The sequence below is a fragment of the Silene latifolia genome, chromosome 4, assembly GCF_048544455.1.
Source record: "Silene latifolia isolate original U9 population chromosome 4, ASM4854445v1, whole genome shotgun sequence".
NCBI lineage: Eukaryota > Viridiplantae > Streptophyta > Magnoliopsida > Caryophyllales > Caryophyllaceae > Silene > Silene latifolia.
In genome coordinates, this window is record NC_133529.1 from 50,425,685 (window position 1) to 50,446,384 (window position 20,700).

The window sequence follows — 20,700 nt, forward strand, 5'->3', positions numbered from 1 at the left end:
GGGACGCCATTGTTGCTGCTCGGAGCTCACCATGGCTCGAGGTAGGGGGAGACCACCAAAAGGAAGACCACCATCAGAGAGCTATTCTCAAGCCGAATCTACTGGTACCATTTTCTTGCATAATTCTCCTGAGAATTCTGAAAATTTGGAAACCCAGTTGACTAGCCCTGTTCGACCCACTGTTAATGATTACATTGAAACTGCTCTAGTTAAATCTGCTACTAAAACCAAAGATAATCAAGGTCCTATAGTGCTTAATTCTGTCCCAATTGTGTCGGAAGTTTTGACTGAAGAATCCCCTGTTTCCGCAACGATTATTTCTGTCAACAATGAGATTTCAGATGAAGCTCTTGCTGCAAAATTGGTTGATAATGGAGTAACTGAAATTGTTGGGCAACCTTAGGATGCTCCTGTTGTTGTTCCTAAAAAGTTAGGGGATAAATCTGAGGAAAACCCTAACAAATCTTGGAGTTCTTTGCTCCATAAGGATAAACTAGTGGGTATGAGTTTGTTCTATTGTGCTGGTAATGCTAATTCTGATGAGATAACCATTGAGGAGACAGATGTTCAAGAGGAATTGAAGCTATGGGAACATACCCTTATGGGGAATGTACTGGGAGCAAGGCCAACCCAGAAAGCTGTTTCTGACTTTGTTGGCAAACATTGGACCAACATTACTCTTCCCATTGTCCAGTACTACAAAAAAGGATGGTTTAGCTTCAGATTTGCAAATTTTGAGGATTTGACAACTTTTTTGAAGGGAGGACCATGGACTATAGGGCATAATACCTTAATCTTGAAAAAATGGAGTCCTTCTTTCTCTTTGGAAATGGATAGGGTTTCCAGAATCCCATTTTGGGTCCTTTTCCCGGATTTGGATCCTTTTCTCTGGTCTGAAACTGTCCTGAGTAAACTGGCAAGCAAGATTGGCAAACCTATGTTTGCAGATCAAACAACTACTGCTAAATCCATATTGTCTTTTGCCAGGGTCCTTATAGAGGTGGATATTGTTGAACACCTTCCTGATAAGATTACTATCAATACACCTTTTCATGGTCAGGTGGTTCTGAGAATTGTTTATGAGTGGCTGCCCTATTATTGCAGAGAATGTGGAAAAATGGGTCACTTGCAGGTTAATTGCAAGAGGCTTAGACCCCAAGGGAAGCCTGACAAGAAGAAGGGAGTGGCTCATGTCACTAAAACTTCTTAAAGGAAGGTTGTTGCTCCCATTGACAAGGTGGGTTCCTCTGCCATAGTCTAGATTGACTCAGGATGCTCAGAGATAGGTGGTACCTCAGGCTCAGAGCAGGATGCTACAGACCCTGCTGATGCTAGGGTTGCCTCTTTATTAGGGCATCCTAATTCAGCACAGGATATTGTGCAGAACCCTCTGAGCTCTGAAATGCACTCAGAACCTCTGGAGCTAGGTCAAATTCAGACTATTCAGCAGGGGGCTCCCCTTGGCACTGGTTTGACCCTGGACTCCTCACATGGTATGGTGGAGAGTTTGGATAATCAGGGGATTGGTGATACATTGGGGTCTGAGAGTCCTACTACCCCTAAGACTGGTGTGGGAACTCCATCTCAGGGTTCCAAAAAACACTCACTGTCCCCTGGTACTGGTGGAAGGAAAGCTACTCCACAGGCTGGGGTTACTAGTTCTGCTAACAGGTATGCAGTTCTGGCTTCTACAGATTCTGATAGTGGAGAAATATCAGGGGACTTAGGTCCTCAACTCCCTTCTCAATGAAGATTGCCTCATGGAATGTGAGGGGATGTAATGACCCCCTCAAACAGCAGGAAGTCAGGGACTTCTTTAGGGTTAATAATTTGGATATTTTGGGAATTGTTGAGACTAGAATCAAAGAAAGTAGTGCTTCCCATATAGTTGATACTCTTTTTCAATCTCTTAGGGTGCTCACCAACTATTCTGCTCACTATAATGGGAGAATTTGGTGTGTCTGGAATCCTTCAACTATTAAGTTGATTCCTCTTGTTATCAATGCTCAGTATATGCACTGCCAAATCACTTACCTGGCTACTTGTTCCTCCTGTTACCTTACTGTGTTCTATGGTTATAATAGGGGGGGGAACCAAAGAAAGGACCTGTGGGATTTTCTGATCCCTGGCTAGTATTAGGAGATTTCAATGTGGTCAGGCATATTAATGAAAGATTAGGACCACACCCTTCTGATCTGCAAGACATTTTGGATTTCAATGACTGTCTCTTGCAAGCTAAGCTGGATGATGTACATGGAACTGGTGCTGAATTCACTTGGACCAATAAGCAAGACCCTAGTTCAAGAGTTTGGTCTAAGGTAGATAGAGCTCTTGCAAATCCTGGATGGTATAAACTCCACCCTCACACTGCTGTGGAATTTTTGCCTCCTGGTATTTCTGATCACTCTCCAGTAGTTATCACTGCTTTTAAAACTGTCCCTATTGCTAGGAGATTTAGCTTTTTAAACTGTTGGGTCCATCATCCTGAATATGAAGCTATTATTCAGCAAGCATGGATTATACACATTAAGGGCAATCCTATCTACAAACTTTTCTACAAACTGAAGCTTGTTAAACATGGCTTAATTTCTTTGCACAAATCAAATTTTTCCAACATTCAGCAACGGGTTAAGCTCTCCTGGCAGGACTTAACTGAGTGCCAAGGGAGACTACAACTGGATCCTTACTCTGCAGATTTAATACTCTAGGAAAGAGAAAAGTTAGAGAACTATAAAACCTTGAAAAGAGCTGAGAGAAGTGCAGACCAACAAAGAGCAAAGAGTGAGCATCTCAAGCATAATGATTGTAGCTCTACCTATTTTTATGCTCAAATTGCATCTCGCAAAACTCAGCAACTTGTTGGCTCCATAAAAGACCAGCATGGTCAGTTTCAGCAGGGGCTTCAGAATGTTGCTACTGCCTTTGTTGTCTACTATACTGGTTTACTGGGGACTGCTGGGACTGTTGAGCAGTTAGATGCTAGTGTCCTATCCACATGAGCTTCCCTAACTGCTGAGGACTGGGTTACCCTTCTAGCTCCAGTTACTAAGCAGGAAATCAAGGCTGCTCTTTTTAGTATTGACTCTACTAAAAGTCCAGGGCCTGATGGCTTCTCTTCTGGCTTTTTTAAACACTCTTGGGCTCAAGTTGAAGAGGATTACTGTACTGCAGTCCAATATTTTTTCAAGACTGGTAATATGCCAAAGCAAGCCAATTCTACCATTATCACTCTCATCCCTAAAAAAGAGGTACCTCTTACTGTACAGGACTACAGGCCTATCTCTTGCTGCTCGACTTTTTACAAGTCAGTTAGTAAAATACTTGATATACGAATGCAAAACCTCCTGCCAAAGTTGAAAGGGCATGAACAGACAGCTTTTATCAAGGGAAGAAGCATTCATGAGAACATAATACTTACTCAGAGTCTGATAAAAGGGTATAGCAGCAAATATAAAACTCCTAGATGCTTTATGAAGATTGATATTAGGAAAGCATTTAACTCTTTGCAGTGGGAGTATGTGAGGAATATTTTGGCAATTTATAACTTCCCTCCTCAATTTATCACTTGGGTTATGCAGTGTATATCTGGATCTTGGTTCTCTTTAAAGGTTAATGGTTCAACACATGGCTTCTTTAAAGGCAAAAGTGGACTTAGGCAGGGAGATCCCCTATCACCCTACCTTTTTGTCCTAAGCATGGAAATCCTTTCAAGGAAACTAAGAACTATTACCAGCACTCCCCAGGTGTCATATCACCCTAAATGCCCCAAACTGCAGCTTACCCATCTCATCTTTGCAGATGATCTGATGATTTTCACTAGAGGAGATGTTCCATCTGTCCTAGCTGTCACTGATGCTCTCAACACTTTTGGTGCTTGGTCTGGATTAGTAGCAAATAAAGATAAAAACTAGTATCTATTTTGGGGGAACATCTGATACTGTCAAAGCTACTATTCTGACTAGCACTAGTTATACTGAAGGAACTTTCCCCTTTAGATACTTGGGTATACCAATGGATACCACTAGACTCACAAAGGACAACTTTAGTGTGCTGATTACTAAAGTACAAGGTGCTATCCATCACTGGTCTTCAAAAATGTTGTCTTATGCAGGGAGGCTTCAGCTCATAAACTTAGTTGATAAAATTGTTTTTCAAGTATTTATTAACGATGAATGTTAAATTTCCCACTTACTCCGTTTTTACTATTTTATATCGCGCAATGGCTAGTATTCAATTCGCTCCTCAATCTATAGAATTGATAACCCGTTATGCATGAAAATAGTTTTATAAGAGTATACGGTAACTTAAATTTTTATTTATTCAACTTTTCTCTGTTTGACCACCATAGCTAATGACAAAAATTTGCAATTCTTTTGATCCTGATATTGTCCGTTGTAAGCGTCTCTTGTGAAGAGTATAAACGGGATATTACCTTAGTCAAAAGTGTTTTGATTTTGCAATATCATTTTATTTACAACAACAATGCTCCAATCTTATTGCTCATAAGATAAATGTTTTCACATACTTAAATTATTTGAGCACGTAAAAATGTTGGAACGAATTGGTAATATGAGTTGTTTGAAATCATGATAAACCCATTACCACATTCACTTCATAAAGTTTCTTAGAAGTGAGTGGGAGCTCTAAGAGGTATGTATATATCTTAGTAGTTAAGATTAGGACGAGGTTCAAGAAAGAATTTGGTTTGGTTAAAGATTTGGCTCAAAGCAAAGGTTAATGCTAAGCTATCGTGAATAGCAGCACCAAACCTTAGTGCGATGCCAATCCTGACCAAACTTGTTGCTATTTTAAATATGTATGACATTAGTAGAGATAATACCCCTAACTTTTCGGAGAATAAGAAAGTTGGGTGTGTGACACCTAAAAGGTTCCTTCTTCTCTAGATATCTATATTATTGACATTAGTTATACTTGTACCACTTCATCAACATTTGATATCGATAGTGGTTATCATAATTATATTTGGTACATGGGATGATAATCGTGTGACGATTATCCTTAAACTAATGTCAACCTTCTCATAGGAAATGGAACTAGGTTAGTTGTCATTTCATTATGAGACATATAAATATTATTATGTACTTAATCTAGTTTTTGGGTTTAGAATTGTGCTTTAATAAAAGTTTTATGTAAGACACATAGGCTTTGACTCTTGTGATATAGACAAATGTTGTGCCCTAATTTGCTATGATTTGATCTATGGCTATACCAATCCAACCATTGGTTATTCTTGACCTAAACTAGATTATATATATATATATATATATATATATATATATATATATATATATATATATATATATATATATATATATATATATATATATATATATATATAATATAAAAGGTTCAAACTAAATTGATGACCCCGATTAAATCTTAGTCCTGGATTAAAAACGCATACATAGACTAGTGTTACCTAGTTCTCTTTGAATCATTTGATTAGGAATCTTATGATATATGCGAATCTTGTATTCAAAGCAAGATGACTCGTGTTTTTTTGTTGAAAAGATCGGGCATGTGAGTTCTTGCTTTGCCAAGTTTTTAAGATAAAACCATATATGTTCCCAACATATCTTTTCAAAATACCTATTTTGAAAAGGTTTCAATCTTAAACTTATGGAAAGAGATTTTAATCTCTAACTCATTCATTTTTATAATGATGCGTAGCAATGTCCTTACTTAAATGTGAAATCCCATTTAATACACGTCCTTCTCAAAATACCCTTTTCGGAAGGAGGTATAACCATTTCATTTTCATAATGAGGTTAATAAATGACCCTAGCGTGGTTAACAATTAACTTAGCTCTTGTAGACATCGGCATATCTTTCTTTGCAACTTTTAATCATAAATCTAATTTATATTCAAGGATGCAACTTTGTTTCATTTAGGCTCTTAAGTAAATATCAATATTGAAAGTCTTATTCATATGTAGGTCATAAACTAGCAAAATCTCTTGTTGAGACTTTTCTTTAGTCATTTTCTTTCAAAAACTTTCTTTTGGTCTCCTCGTGTAGTTATCTTAATAACATATTCTTTTGATTACTTCACTTGGTCTCTTTTGTCATGTAGATCTCATCTACTCAAGACCATAGATCTCATCTATCCATGTATACTATCTATTTTGGTATACAAATCATTCTTTCTTTCGTAGATCTCATTTACTCAAGCATACAAATTATTCTTTGTATTCTTTGTGTCTTCATTTTTCTCCCACTCTATCTTTAGAATAAATACACTAGATATTCAAAGATAGCTTATGAGACACAAATAATGATTTTGAAGTAGAAGGAGGACTATCTCATAGATTGACTAATAGATTTTAGATTTGATGAGTGTTTTTGGTAATTGATATTCCTTTAGGAGAGTTCATCAACTCAACATCACTTTATAATGGATCATACACAAGTTTCAAGCTTGTGGACATATAATGAATCCTATCATTATAATTGTCAATTGGTTTACTTTAAGTAGATGTTCATATGTTTCTATGTGCAAGCATATAAAGACGAATTTTTAGAACAAACAAATACGATAAAAGGGGTGACTTGGGTTGCAAGCCAAGCCACCAAAATCCAAAATACAACCATTGTTTAAAAGGATCAACCATTTCCATGTCGAACACGAAAATCAAAATAGTTCTAAAATTCATAACATTAAAATAAAGACAATAATAAAAGCCAAGCTTCATTGGTAGCTACTCCTAGCTCCTTCATGATTTCTTAAGCTTGCTTCTCTTTTCCCTTGTCTTTGCTTGGAGGAGGCCCTATTTACAATAAAAAGGGGATACATTATCACAACTTTGTATCAAAATACCATAGTTGAATTAGAAACATAAAAGAAAGGATAGTCATTTACCTACTGGAGTGATCTTTCCAGCTTTGATGTCACCAAGATACTTGGAACAATTCCTCTTCCAATGTCCAACACCATTACAATAATGGCATTTATCAAGAGGACCCTTCTTGGTTTTGGAAGTGCTAGCTTCAAAAGTCCTAGCCTTGGTGTTCATGGGAGCTTGCCTCTTACTCTTTTCCCATTCTTCTTGAACTTCCCCTTGCTCTTAGTGCTTATATTAAGCACATCCTTAGGTGGGTTAACATTTAGCCCCATGTCTCTTTCGGCTTGCACAAGTAACTTGTGCAACTCTTCAAGAGACATGTCCTTGTCTTGCATATTGAAATTCACCCGGAATTGTACATATGCTTTGACTTTGGATAAGGAGTGAAGAATCCTATCAACAATGAGCTCCTTGGGGATTTTAACCTTTTGAATTTTCAATGTCTCGACTAGCTCCAACAATTTGAGCACGTGAGGGCTAACCTTTTGGCCCTCCTTGAAATCGAGATCAAAGAATGCCGAGGCCGCCTCATATTGGACGATCCTCGGTGCTTGTGAGAACATTGTCACAAGTTTGGAATATATTTCATAAGCGGTGCCCATTTTAAAGGCTCTCCTTTGGAGATCCGCCTCCATAGCAAAAATCAACACATTTTTCATAGCGGCGGACTCTTTGTGGTAAGCCTCATATGCTTCCCTAGTGGCGGCACTCGACCTAGAATTAGGTTCGGGTGGAGAGGCCTCAATGAGGTAACGAAGCTTGTCGTCACCTTGAGCGGCTAATTTGAGTTGGGCATCCCAATCGGAGAAATTTGACCCATTCTTTTCAAGTTTACAACGATCCATGAAGGATCGGAGCCATGAAACATTAGTGAGAGTGGTGGCGTTGGTGTTTGATGCGGCCATTTGTTATGAGAAATAAAAGTGGTCTACAAAATAAAAATAGAAGGAATAAAACACTTGTCGTTTTTCAAAATAATAATAATACTCGTAAATTTTAATTTAAACAAGTTTTATAGCATTTATCTAGTGACCTCTCCCCAACTTGATAAATGATTCCAAGACCCAAATTCATATCAACTTGGGCATGCTTTGGCGATACAACCCTCATCAATATAACTCGGTGGATTAACCCTTTAATCGATTCAACTTTTAGAACTCTTGGTCGATAAAATTACATTAATATTTATCTTTAGCCCAAAACACATCCGGCTATGGTCGAGAATACTTTTGTTGATTTCAACCCAAATTTCGAATAAATGTGTCCATGATCCAAATCCACCTTAACTTGGGCACGCTTTGGCAATACAACCCTCATCAACATGAATTCGGTGGATAGACATTTATCACCCACTTCCCCTACGTAACAAGGTTTGTACCTCGGTTTGGCCGAGCGCACTCCCTCACGAAATAGGTTTTCATGGTTTCTACTTTTTGGTAAGGCTAAGTCTCAATTGTTTATTTAGCGAGAGGTCATGTCAATTTATTATCTATCACGTTTTAAGTGAACTAAAGCGGTGAACTACGATTGATGCGTGTTATTTATATGATGTTTTACATCCCATTTTACACGCATTTCAGAGCTCATTCTTGTATTTTATGCTACATTTCTCCCTATTTCCGTCTACTTCCGTATTTTGTACATTATTGCAGAAATGTGGAGAATTCAACGGGAAATAAAGCCAAATCCGTCCCCGAGTAATTTGCATTACAAATGACGTAAAGGAATCACTTAAGGAACGAGCTTGGTGCGCAATCCAAGGCCCAAAAGACAAGTCCACGTGTTTTAAGAAGTCAAGTAGCAGCTCATCCAGTCGATCGACCGCCACCTTCAGTCGATCGACCAATGTTCGGGCTCCAGAAGCTACTGTTTGCTGAGGAGCAGTCGATCGACCACCATGTGCAGTCGATCGACCAGATTTCTATTTCAGACGGGAATCAAAAGACCGTGAATCTTGAAGCCCATTAAGTTTTAGGTTTTGTTAATAATTGTTACGTATTGGCTATATAACGTAACTCAGTTTCCAGAGATAATCATCGAATTACATCTCAGTTTTACCTAGTTTCACATTCAGTTTAGTTTATCAATAATTAGGGTTCGGAGATATTGTGAGCATCGGAATTTTGTTCTTGATCGTTCCTCTGCAATTTCGGTATTTCCTTGTTCTTAATTCAGTTCATCTTTATTGCATTCATAGAGATAGATTTGCTAGTTAGATTCCCGAAAGCCGTAATTATCATCTTATGCAATTTCTTTATATCGTCAATTCAAGCATGAATTCCTTAGTCTTATTTAATGTTGTTATAGTTTTCATCATTGCCATGAGTAGCTAAATAGTTCGTGCTAGGATGTAGGCGAGTTGTAGCATAGGCGGCAATAGGTTAGACACGGCCTGAACCCGCGTGTTGGTCGATCGACTGACATAGTTGGTCGATCGACTGACCTTGTAAGGTTATCCTTCGTTTTAATTGTTTTTAATCTTGTATTTAACGAATCGAATGCATGCGACCAGTTAGATACCCCTTTTATGACTGACCCAATAGACCGAAAGATAGGGAAGGTTATTCGACCGTCAATTAAATCGACTAAACTGTGCTAAGATCGAAAGATAGGTATAGTTTGGACCATTAGTCACTTTTCAGGATGAAAGTTAGTATTAGTGACATTAGGGACCTATAGCGAGATCGAGAGATGCTATTTGTTAAGAGTGGACCGAGAGGACCTCTTTATTTCCCGCCTTACCTGTGTTTGATTCAGACCGACTTAGTTTGCTGCCGCCGAAGCTATAACGAACCAATCATCCTAGTACCCCTCTTTTATCTGTTTAAATCGTTTATTTAGTTTATTATATTTGTTCACCTTTAGCTATAGACCAATTCAATTCAACCCCCACAATAGTTACGTCAGACTGAACATAAATCAACTAAAGTTTACAACTGCCTCCTTGTGGTTCGACCCTGTTACCACTAGCCTAGGTTAGTCTTAATTGGAGATTATAAATTTTATCTTTGGTACTCACAACGACGGGTATCAAATTTTGCGCGAATTCTTCGGGGAGGCAATAGTCCTAATTTTAGTTGTTTTTATTTTTAGTCTTTCTTAGTTGAAGGGACATCTGTTCCTTAAACTTTTCTTATATTCTTTTTTTAGTTTCTTCTTATGCGCAGATCACAGGGTGGAGAATTAGTACCATTGAACCCTGAGCTTGAAAGATCCTTGCGCGAGTTGAGACGAACACAAAGGGTATTACCGACGAGAGGAAGAGCGAGTACTCTGTCAAGCTATTACGAGAACGATCGTTCGAAGAAGACCCACGATCTTCACCCGTTTCCACTTCTTCACCGAGACAGTTACTTCTCCGGAAATTCCGGTCATGGCCGAGAAAGCAAGTATAGCTAGTTATTTCGAGCCGACAAACGACAATTTATACAAGGGGTTCGAATTACCAGGAGATGCCAGGAAATTCGAACCAAAGCCCGCCTACATCACTATGGTTGAGAGAAACCGATTTGGGGGAGCGCAAATGAAGATGCGATTAAACATATGGAGACCTTTATTGACTCTCATTGTTCCATACCCCCACCAATTTGGCGTGACCCAGGACCAAATCAAGGAGACCATGTTCATCTTCTCCTTCGTGATCTTTGCAAGGGAGTGGTATAGAGATCCGGACCGAGCCGTTCAAGGGATCACTGATTGGAATACATTGGCATTAGCGTTCTACAAGAAGTACTTCTCAGCTTCAAGGACGATCGCTATTAGAGCTCAAATCACGGGCTTTAAACAAGGGCCAGATGAGAATTTCCATGAAGCATGGGTCCGATTCAAGAAGTTGGTGCGAACCATACCACACCATGGGTTCGAAAAGTGGAGTTTGTGCAATCATTTCTACAATGGGTTGTACGATGATCAGAGGGCCATTTTGGATCTGCCCAATGGAAGATTTTGAAAATTTAGGAGCAGCCAAGGGGTGGAAGATCATTGACGATCTAGCTACCCACAAGGCCGAGTATGGGAATTCTAGAGGGAACCAGAGGAGAGCTGCTGAATCTTCCTCTGTTGCTGCACTTGAGGCTCTCACCGCGATATTTGACAAGTATGAGCTAGGAGGAGCTTCTAAAGGTGGGATATACCAAGTCAATCTTTGTGTCGACGGTCCTTTCGTCTCGTGAAAGGTGTGGAGGTGAGGGCCATGTCTCAAAAAACGCGCCCTAGTCCCTTCGAATCATGTGCTGCCTTTCAACACTATAGGCAGACCAACACCTACTATGAGTCGAACACCCATCCGAACTTGAGTTGGAGGAGCCAAAATGTCCTTAACCCTACTCAACCTCCGCATCAGCAACCCTATGTGCCTCCTCATCAAAAGCAACAGCAATATCAGAAACCTCCTTATGTGCCGCAACAGCAACAATCACAGAATTCTGAATTTTCCGAGCTCAAGAATCTGTTGCTTAAGGAGTCCCAAGCAAGAGAGGCCGGGATGAAGTTACTAGAGAGCCAAATTGCTCAACTGGCTAGTAAAAGTAACACTCGAGCTCCCGGACACTTACCCACTCAACCCGAACAAAAGGAGACCAAAAATGCCATCACTTTGAGGAGCGGGTCCACCCTTGATGGTCCTGCCTTGGTTGAGGATGCTGTTGGAAAAGATGAGCCGGAAACAAGTCAAGAGAAAGCTTCAACGAACAAATTAAATAAAAAGCCGTCTGCCAGGTACTTCAGTCGATCGACTGATATACCTAGTCAATCGACTGAAGCACGAGTTACAGGAGCTTCTGGAACTGTACATCTCAGTCGATCGACTGAGGAGAGTGGTCGATCGACCGAGATCGTCGTTGATCTTTGAAGAATTTCGTCCTTTAATGCCAAATAACCTACGAGACCACTTGTTTCGGGAAACCACCGTCCCGAAAATTTTTGGGGAGACCGAGTCTTGATGGGTCGATCCGGCCCCAAGTTCGACCCGATGACGGTTAATGGTTCTCATCTGAGACGGTCTGAGGAGGGGTCTAGCTCCAACAAAGAGAAGGTGACGGACTTTCAGCCTAAGTCCAAGGATGCCGGCGCGCGTGAATTGGAGGAGAGGGCTAAGGTACTCCTCACAACCCCATATCCAGAGAGACTCGTGCCGACCAAGGAACAGGTATCTTTCAGTAAGTTTGAGAAAGTTATCCGTAGTCTGAATGTTCAGGTACCCTTCCTTGAGTTAGTTAACCAAGTGCCCGCTTATACTAAATTTATGAAACAACTGTTGTCCAAAAAGCGGTCACTTGAAACAGTGCACACTGTCGCACTTACTAAAGAGTCTTGTTCTTATCTGTCTCACACTGCGCCCCATAAGTTAGAGGACCCGGGTAGCTTTTCTGTCCCTTGCAAAATAGGTACCTTCTCAATTGAGAAGGCATTATGTGACCTAGGGGCTAGTATAAGCGTCATGCCCTTGAGTTTAGCTAGGAGGCTTAAGTTGACCCGGTTTGCTATCACAGACATGACAGTTTAGATGGCTGACCGATCTGCGGTCGAGCCTATAGGAGTCCTAGAGGACATACCCGTCCAAATAGGGAAGTTTTTCTTCCCTGTTGACTTTGTTGTCCTTGACATGCCTGAGGATGCCCATATACCGATCATCTTAGGAAGGCCGTTTCTGCACACTGCTGGTGCAGTCATTGACGTAGGCTCTGGAACTTTGACCTTCAAAGTTGGGAAACACTCTATTATTTTTGCCCAACCTGCTAAAAAGAAGGACCCCATGTGGCCTGTTACATGTAATACGGTTTCGAAAAGAAATCGTACTTTGCTTGCTTCCCGAATTGCCCTGTCCCTATTACTCTCTTTGTGTTAACCCCTCCGCCCCGATTGGGAGCAAAATGGAGGAAGAATCTGTTGTTTTAGATAATGCGGGGAGCTGGTTTGGGAAGGATGAGCTGCAGTCACTCCGGCCACGACAAAGCCTATCATTCAAAGAGGAGGTCTTGGATGCCTAAGCTATGGGACCGATGAGGAAGTGGAAGATGAGCCAGCCAAGGTGAGATGGTCTGATTTGGAGTCCAACGATTCCAAGGAAGTCCTTGATTGGGGAGATGACGAAGTTGATCAGCTGAGCTCTCCGACTGTTGAAGCTAAGAAAGGTGCAACTGATACGATGAGCACCATTGAGGATACCTCTAGTAGCCAGAAGCCGACGAAGTGGGCCATACCGTGGTCCTTCTTGATCAACTATTAGTTGATCAATCTCGTTACGAACTTCATTTTATTTGTTTTGTTAAGACATCTTTATTTCTTTTTGTGTGCGCGAAAACTTCGCTCTTATTTTATTTGCTCAGGATTTTTAAGTACTTTAGGCTTTATTCTGGGTTTTGCGCAATTTTTGGGCGCGTTTTGTTGTGTACTTGCAGGTATTTAGAGCTTGTTATCTCAAATCATTGAGCAATTACGAAGACATAAGACGCTGCAGCAGTGTTTTCAGTCGATCGACTGGCACCATTGGTCGATCGACTTAATTGCAGTTTTACAGGAGCTACTGTTCACGCCCACCTGGTCGATCGACTGATCTCAGTGGTCGATCGACCCGCTCTTGCTATATTCGTTCACGACCTCTCCCCGCTTTGTGTTTGGTCGATATGCGAGACCTAAGGGAGTCTTCTACTCCACTTTATTTTCCGTCGAATTATCTATTTCTTCTATTGTCTCATTTGTGCACAATTTTTACGCTTCAAAATTATTTTCTTCGGTCTTATGCGTGGTGTTTTCTGTCTTTCAGGCACTTTTTTTTAGTAGCATCTAGCTAGCTCGAAACCTCCTAGCTCACTATTTGGTTTGGGAGGTTTCCTTTGCTGCGCTTAAAGTCTTGTGAGTTCCATATCTTTCCTTCATGTCTTGTTTATTTATTTTCTCGCAAATTCCCATTTCTCTTTTCTTCATTACATGATTTTGCACAATGGGGACATTGTGCGATTTGGTTTGGGGAAGGGTTTTGCGTCGCATATCATTTGCTTGCATTCATGTTTACATTTCAGTTTTGCATTGCTTGTTTATTTCCTATATATATACAAAAATCCAAGAAAAATTCAAAAAATTCAAAAAAAAATTCCATAAAATGCACGTTTATTTTAGCATATAGGTCGAGTCGGAACGGTAGTATTTCAAGGATGATTTTGCATTTGCACCTGTTTTGCCTGAGCCTTGCTAGATTAACATGTTATTAGTAGAATCGTAAATGCATATCTACGAGTTTTCGTTACATATTTGCTGAACTTGAGATTTGACTTAGAATTTTGGCAAGCTACGTCATACTTTCTGAGAATTAGAGCCTATAACTGGTGACATTCATGACCAGTTCATCTAGGATGAGAGTAGTACTCCTTATGAGACATGTTTCCTTAATTTGCATGAATATGAATTTGATCTACTTAATACCTGTATGCATTCGGTTTGTGGTTCGTTGACACATGTGGTAGAGGTTTCCTTTTCTCATTTTATCCATAAGCTTCACACTGCCAAAAATACCCCTTTTTGTCCCATTACTACATCCTACATTTAGCCTGTCCTTTGTCAAGCTAGTAGTCTGTGTTCTTGGGATTGTTACTCATTTTTGGTGGCATATGCTCTGTTGAGACGACGGTTGGGAAATGAAATAAAGGAGGAAAGAAAGAAACAGAAAGAAAAAAGAAAAAAAATTGAAAAAAAATGATTCGGAAAAGAAATGAAAAAAAAAAAGGTTTTGTACTGTTCAAAGCAGTCGATCGACTGCCACACATGGTCGATCGACTGAGATTCGAAAAGAAAAAGTCAATTCGCATAATTTAATCCTTATCTTTTGGCGATTTTTGCTCCCATGTTTCATTTATATCCTATGGGGAGTTTATTGATTTGATAGTTTGGAGATTGTGAGTTTCGTGCTTGCTATAGCATTGCTTCGTTTGTTTATGAGCAAGAAGCTGGATGTTGCCACATGGTTCCGTTTTGGTACTAGCTTGATCACCTGTACCTCCACTTTACCATAAAATGTTTTGCCTCTTCTTGCCCATACCTCACATATCCCATATATACCTCGGCATGTGTCATTGGTCATCTGTTTGGTTGGAATGCGTATGTACGGTCGTAGAGGTCGTTTTCATATTTTATTCTTTGGCATGTTTTCATAGGTCGTAGTTAGGTGAGAGTCACTACAAAATTAATTCTTTCTATCTTACAAATATTCACCTGTACTTATTGAGTGATTTGAGCGACCCGCGAGAGTCCAATTTGATAAGTCTCTATAGTCAAAGGTGCAGCAGTTTTTGACGACTTTATAATTCGTTTGCATGATTCACATTACTAATTGATTGTTGGTTGTGCATTAAATTGTTTTGGGCTTAACAGTTTGCATTTCGCTCTGAGATTGAACTCGTTCCATTAGGTCATTAGATCGAGTCTAGTTCTTGCTTGGGGACAAGCAAGGGTTTGGTTTGGGGAAGTTTGATGCGTGTTATTTATATGATGTTTTACATCCCATTTTACACGCATTTCAGAGCTCATTCTTGTAGTTTATGCTACATTTCTCCCTATTTCCGTCTACTTCCGTATTTTGTACATTATTGCAGAAATGTGGAGAATTCAACGGGAAATCAAGCCAAATCCGTCCCCGAGTAATCTGCATTACAAATGACGTAAAGGAATCACTTAAGGAACGAGCTTGGTGCGCAATCCAAGGCCCAAAAGACAAGTCCACGTGTTTTAAGAAGTCAAGTAGCAGCTCATCCAGTCGATCGACCGCCACCTTCAGTCGATCGACCAATGTTCGGGCTCCAGAAGCTACTGTTTGCTGAGGAGCAGTCGATCGACCACCATGTGCAGTCGATCGACCAGATTTCTATTTCAGACGGGAATCAAAAGACCGTGAATCTTGAAGCCCATTAAGTTTTAGGTTTTGTTAATAATTGTTACGTATTGGCTATATAACGTAACTCAGTTTCCAGAGATAATCATCGAATTACATCTCAGTTTTACCTAATTTCACATTCAGTTTAGTTTATCAATAATTAGGGTTCGGAGATATTGTGAGCATCGGAATTTTGTTCTTGATCGTTCCTCTGCAATTTCGGTATTTCCTTGTTCTTAATTCAGTTCATCTTTATTGCATTCATAGAGATAGATTTGCTAGTTAGATTCCCGAAAGCCGTAATTATCATCTTATGCAATTTCTTTATATCGTCAATTTAAGCATGAATTCCTTAGTCTTAATCTTTAATGTTGTTATAGATTTCATCATTGCCATGAGTAGCTAAATAGTTCGTGCTAGGATGTAGGCGAGTTGTAGCATAGGCGGCAATAGGTTAGACACGGCCTGAACCCGCGTGTTGGTCGATCGACTGACATAGTTGGTCGATCGACTGACCTTGTAAGGTTATCCTTCGTTTTAATTGTTTTTAATCTTGTATTTAACGAATCGAATGCATGCGACCAGTTAGATACCCCTTTTATGACTGACCCAATAGATCGAAAGATAGGGAAGGTTATTCGACCGTCAATTAAATCGACTAAACTGTGCTAAGATCGAAAGATAGGTATAGTTTGGACCATTAGTCACTTTTCAGGACGAAAGTTAGTATTAGTGACATTAGGGACCTATAGCGAGATTGAGAGATGCTATTTGTTAAGAGTGGACCGAGAGGACCTCTTTATTTCCCGCCTTACCTGTGTTTGATTCAGACCGACTTAGTTTGCTGCCGCCGAACCTATAACGAACCAATCATCCTAGTACCCCTCTTTTATCTGTTTAAATCGTTTATTTAGTTTATTATCTTTGTTCACCTTTAGCTATAGACGAATTCAATTCAACCCCCACAATAGTTACCTCAGACTGAACATAAATCAACTAAAGTTTACAACTGCCTCCTTGTGGTTCGACCCTGTTACCACTAGCCTAGGTTAGTCTTAATAGGAGATTATAAATTTTATCTTTGGTACTCACAACGACGGGTATCAAATTTTGCGCCGTCGTGGGAGGCAATAGTCCTAATTTTAGTTGTTTTTATTTTTAGTCTTTCTTAGTTTAAGGGACATCTGTTCCTTAAACTTTTCTTATATTCTTTTTGTAGTTTCTTCTTATGCGCAGATCACAGGGTGGAGAATTAGTACCATTGAACCCTGAGCTTGAAAGATCCTTGCGCGAGTTGAGACGAACACAAAGGGTATTACCGACAGAGGAAGAGCCGAGTACTCTGTCAAGCTATTACGAGAACGATCTGTTCGAAGAAGACCCACGATCTTCACCGTTTCCACTTCTTCACCGAGACGATTACTTCTCCGGAAATTCCGGTCATGGCCGAGGAAGCAAGTATAGCTAGTTTTTCCGAGCCGACAGTAGAAAATTTATACAAGGGGTTCGAATTACCAGGAGATGCCAGGAAATTCGAACCAAAGCCTGCCTACATCACTATGGTTGAGAGAAACCAGTTTGGAGGAGCTGCAAATGAAGATGCAGCTAAACATATGGAGACCTTTATTGACTCTCATTGTTCCATACCCCCACCACCGGTGGCGTGACCAGGACCAAATCAAGGAGACCATGTTCATCTTCTCCCTTCGTGATCTTTGCAAGGGAGTGGTATAGAGATCCGGACCGAGCCGTTCATGGGATCACCGATTGGAATACATTGGCATTAGCGTTCTACAAGAAGTACTTCTCTGCTTCAAGGACGATCGCTATTAGGGCTCAAATCACGGGCTTTAAACAAGGGCCAGATGAGAATTTCCATGAAGCATGGGTCCGATTCAAGAAGTTGGTGCGAACCATACCACACCATGGGTTCGAAAAGTGGAGTTTGTGCAATCATTTCTACAATGGGTTGTACGATGATCAGAGGGCCATTTTGGATGTGCGCCCAATGGAAGATTCGCCGAAAATTTGGGAGCAACCAAGGGGTGGAAGATCATTGACGATCTAGCTACCCACAAGGCCGAGTATGGGAATTCTAGAGGGAACCAGAGGAGAGCTGCTGAATCTTCCTCTGTTGCTGCACTTGAGGCTCTCACCGCGAGATTTGACAAGTATGAGCTAGGAGGAGCTTCTAAAGGTGGGATATACCAAGTCAATGCTGTGTCAGACGGTCCTTTCGTCTGTGAAAGCTGTGGAGGTGAGGGCCATGTCTCGAAAAACTGCCCTAGTCCCTTCGAATCATGTGCTGCCTTTCAACACTATAGGCAGACCAACACCTACTATGAGTCGAACACCCATCCGAACTTGAGTTGGAGGAGCCAAATTGTCCTTAAACCAACTCAACCTCCGCAAAGAAGAACCCTATGTGCCTCCTCATCAAAAGCAAAAAGCAATATCGAAACCTCCTTATGTGCCGCAACAAAGAACAATCACGCATTCTGAATTTTCCGAGCTCAAGAATGTTCTTTGAAGGAGTCCCAAGCAAGAGAGGCCGGGATGAAGTTACTAGAGAGCCAAATTGCTCAACGGGCTAGTAAAAGTAACACTCGAGCTCCCGGACACTTACCCACTCAACCCGAACAAAAGGAGACCCTAAATGCCATCACTTTGAGGAGCGGGTCCACCCTTGATGGTCCTGCCATGGTTGAGGATCTTTGTTGGAAAAGATGAGCCGGAAACAAGTCAAGAGAAAGCTTCAACGAACAAATCAAAGAAAAAGCCATCGCAGTACTTGATCGATCGATCGATATACCTAGTCGATCGATCAAGCACGGGTTACAGGAGCTTCGAATCAGACATCTCGCCGATCGATCGAGGAGAGTGGTCGATCGACCGAGATCATTTGTTGATCTTCAAGAATTTCGTCCTTTAATGCCAAATAACCTACGAGACCACTTGTTTCGGGGAACCACCGTCCCAAAAATTTTGGGGGCAGACCCGAGTGCTGATGGGTGAGTCCCGGCCCCGAAGTTCGACCCGATGACGGTTAATGGTTCTCATCTGAGACGGTCTGAGGAGGGGTCTAGCTTCAACAAAGAGAAGGTGACGGACTTTCAGCCTAAGTCCAAGGATGCCGGCGCGCGTGAATTGGAGGAGAGGGCTAAGGTACTCCTCACATCCCCATAATATAATCTAAGTAATAAAACAATTCGATTACTTAGACCGTATCTAATTTAATCGAATTACAATAAGACACGTTAACTTTACTCACAAAATCATCCGTCAATTTTAAGCAATTTAATTAACTCGTATCGGCATACGATTAATTTAAATAATCAATTAAGAGTATTTCCTTATAGGTATGACCTAAGGGGATTAACTGATCACCACCGTCGCACGACAATAATGTCAAACTCTAGTCAGCCAATCATTACCAATATGTGTGGACCAGTTGACTGTAAAATATTACATCCCACATGTATTCTTAAAAATGAGATTTAAACATGTGATCATTATGATCGACAGTTGTGATCGCATTATTGTCGGAGGACACATATTCCAACATATGGTGGTCTTATGAGTCTTTCATGTTGTTGACATATTAATCATTTGGAATGATGAAAAGACTTAGGAGAATATTAAGACATCTTAAGTATCCGGATTTATAGAGATAAATCAAGGAGGGATATAGGCATTTTATCGGGAGTCTTATATAGATGAGATTCTTGACTGGTTCAAACAAGTTGAACTCATTAGAATTGATTCCAATTGCTTCCGCTGCGCGATCAATTTAATACGATATGATGTATTATTGTCATAAAAATTCATATGCTTTGAGTATTACGAGTTGTTATTAATCGAATTTAAGTGAAGGTCACTTAATAGTCAGATAGATTATCCTTTAGTACTTGAGAAGGACTAAGGATGTGAAACTAACTGTTTTAAATTTATTTGATTTGTGTAAGGAGTTACACGAATGCTAGTTGAAGTTTGTGTAAACAGTTACACATATACCATCTTTTTAAAACACATAGGGATTGTATGGAATCCTGTACTGGCTATGAGGAGTTGATCTGCTGGAAGAGTTCCACGCAGTTATACATTGCGGATTTTACAACGGAAATTGAGTACATTGTAACATTTGATGTTGGAAAAAGGAAGTAGCTTGGATTCGGCATTAATGTAGGGACTAGAAGTAGCTCATGTATCTGCATATCCTATCCTTACATACTGTGATAACAGTGGAAGCTATTTTTGAGGCAAGGGTGCCTTAATCTAGAATTAAGTCTAGATATGTACTCAATATTTTGTTACATGTAATCTATTTTATGTGGATCAAAGGGAAATAGAAATTTGTTGGTTTGATCAGATGAGGTGTCCTTGATTTTAAACCAAGGCTTTGTTGTAGGTTAAACATGTAGTCATGTCGTTTCAATGTGGTTAAAACATGGTAATTGAATTGCTGTAGATTATATGATGTGTAATAATCTGATAGTGTATCAAATTTTACATATATGATAATCGCATTTATCGTTTGAGTTATTCGAAACTCTTATATGTATTCAGTACTTACTAGATATTATTTAATACTTTGTTAAATCTGAAAAGGTTGTGGAGACAACGTTGAACCTTTCAAGTGAACTGGATTAACATTGTATTATGTCCCTAGTTGCTTAATGAGGTGACGTCTCAGAGTGAGTAGATTGTAAGTCGATCGATGGTGAGTTCAACCACCATAGAGTCATGTAGATGACTGGTCGATTAGATAGGCAAATTGTAAGATGATTTGTCGGACAGTGACCATTTATAGAGTCTTTTTTTAATTTGTTTTTGAAGCCTGGTCGTGGCAAGGACTTCTATAATATTCCTTCTGATTCGATTCGTTTGACTAGCGACTATTTGTCTAAGTCAGTACAGTTTCTGATTGACTTTGGTTTTTGTCCTAGGTCGCGCCGTAAAAGGAGGCCGATGGGC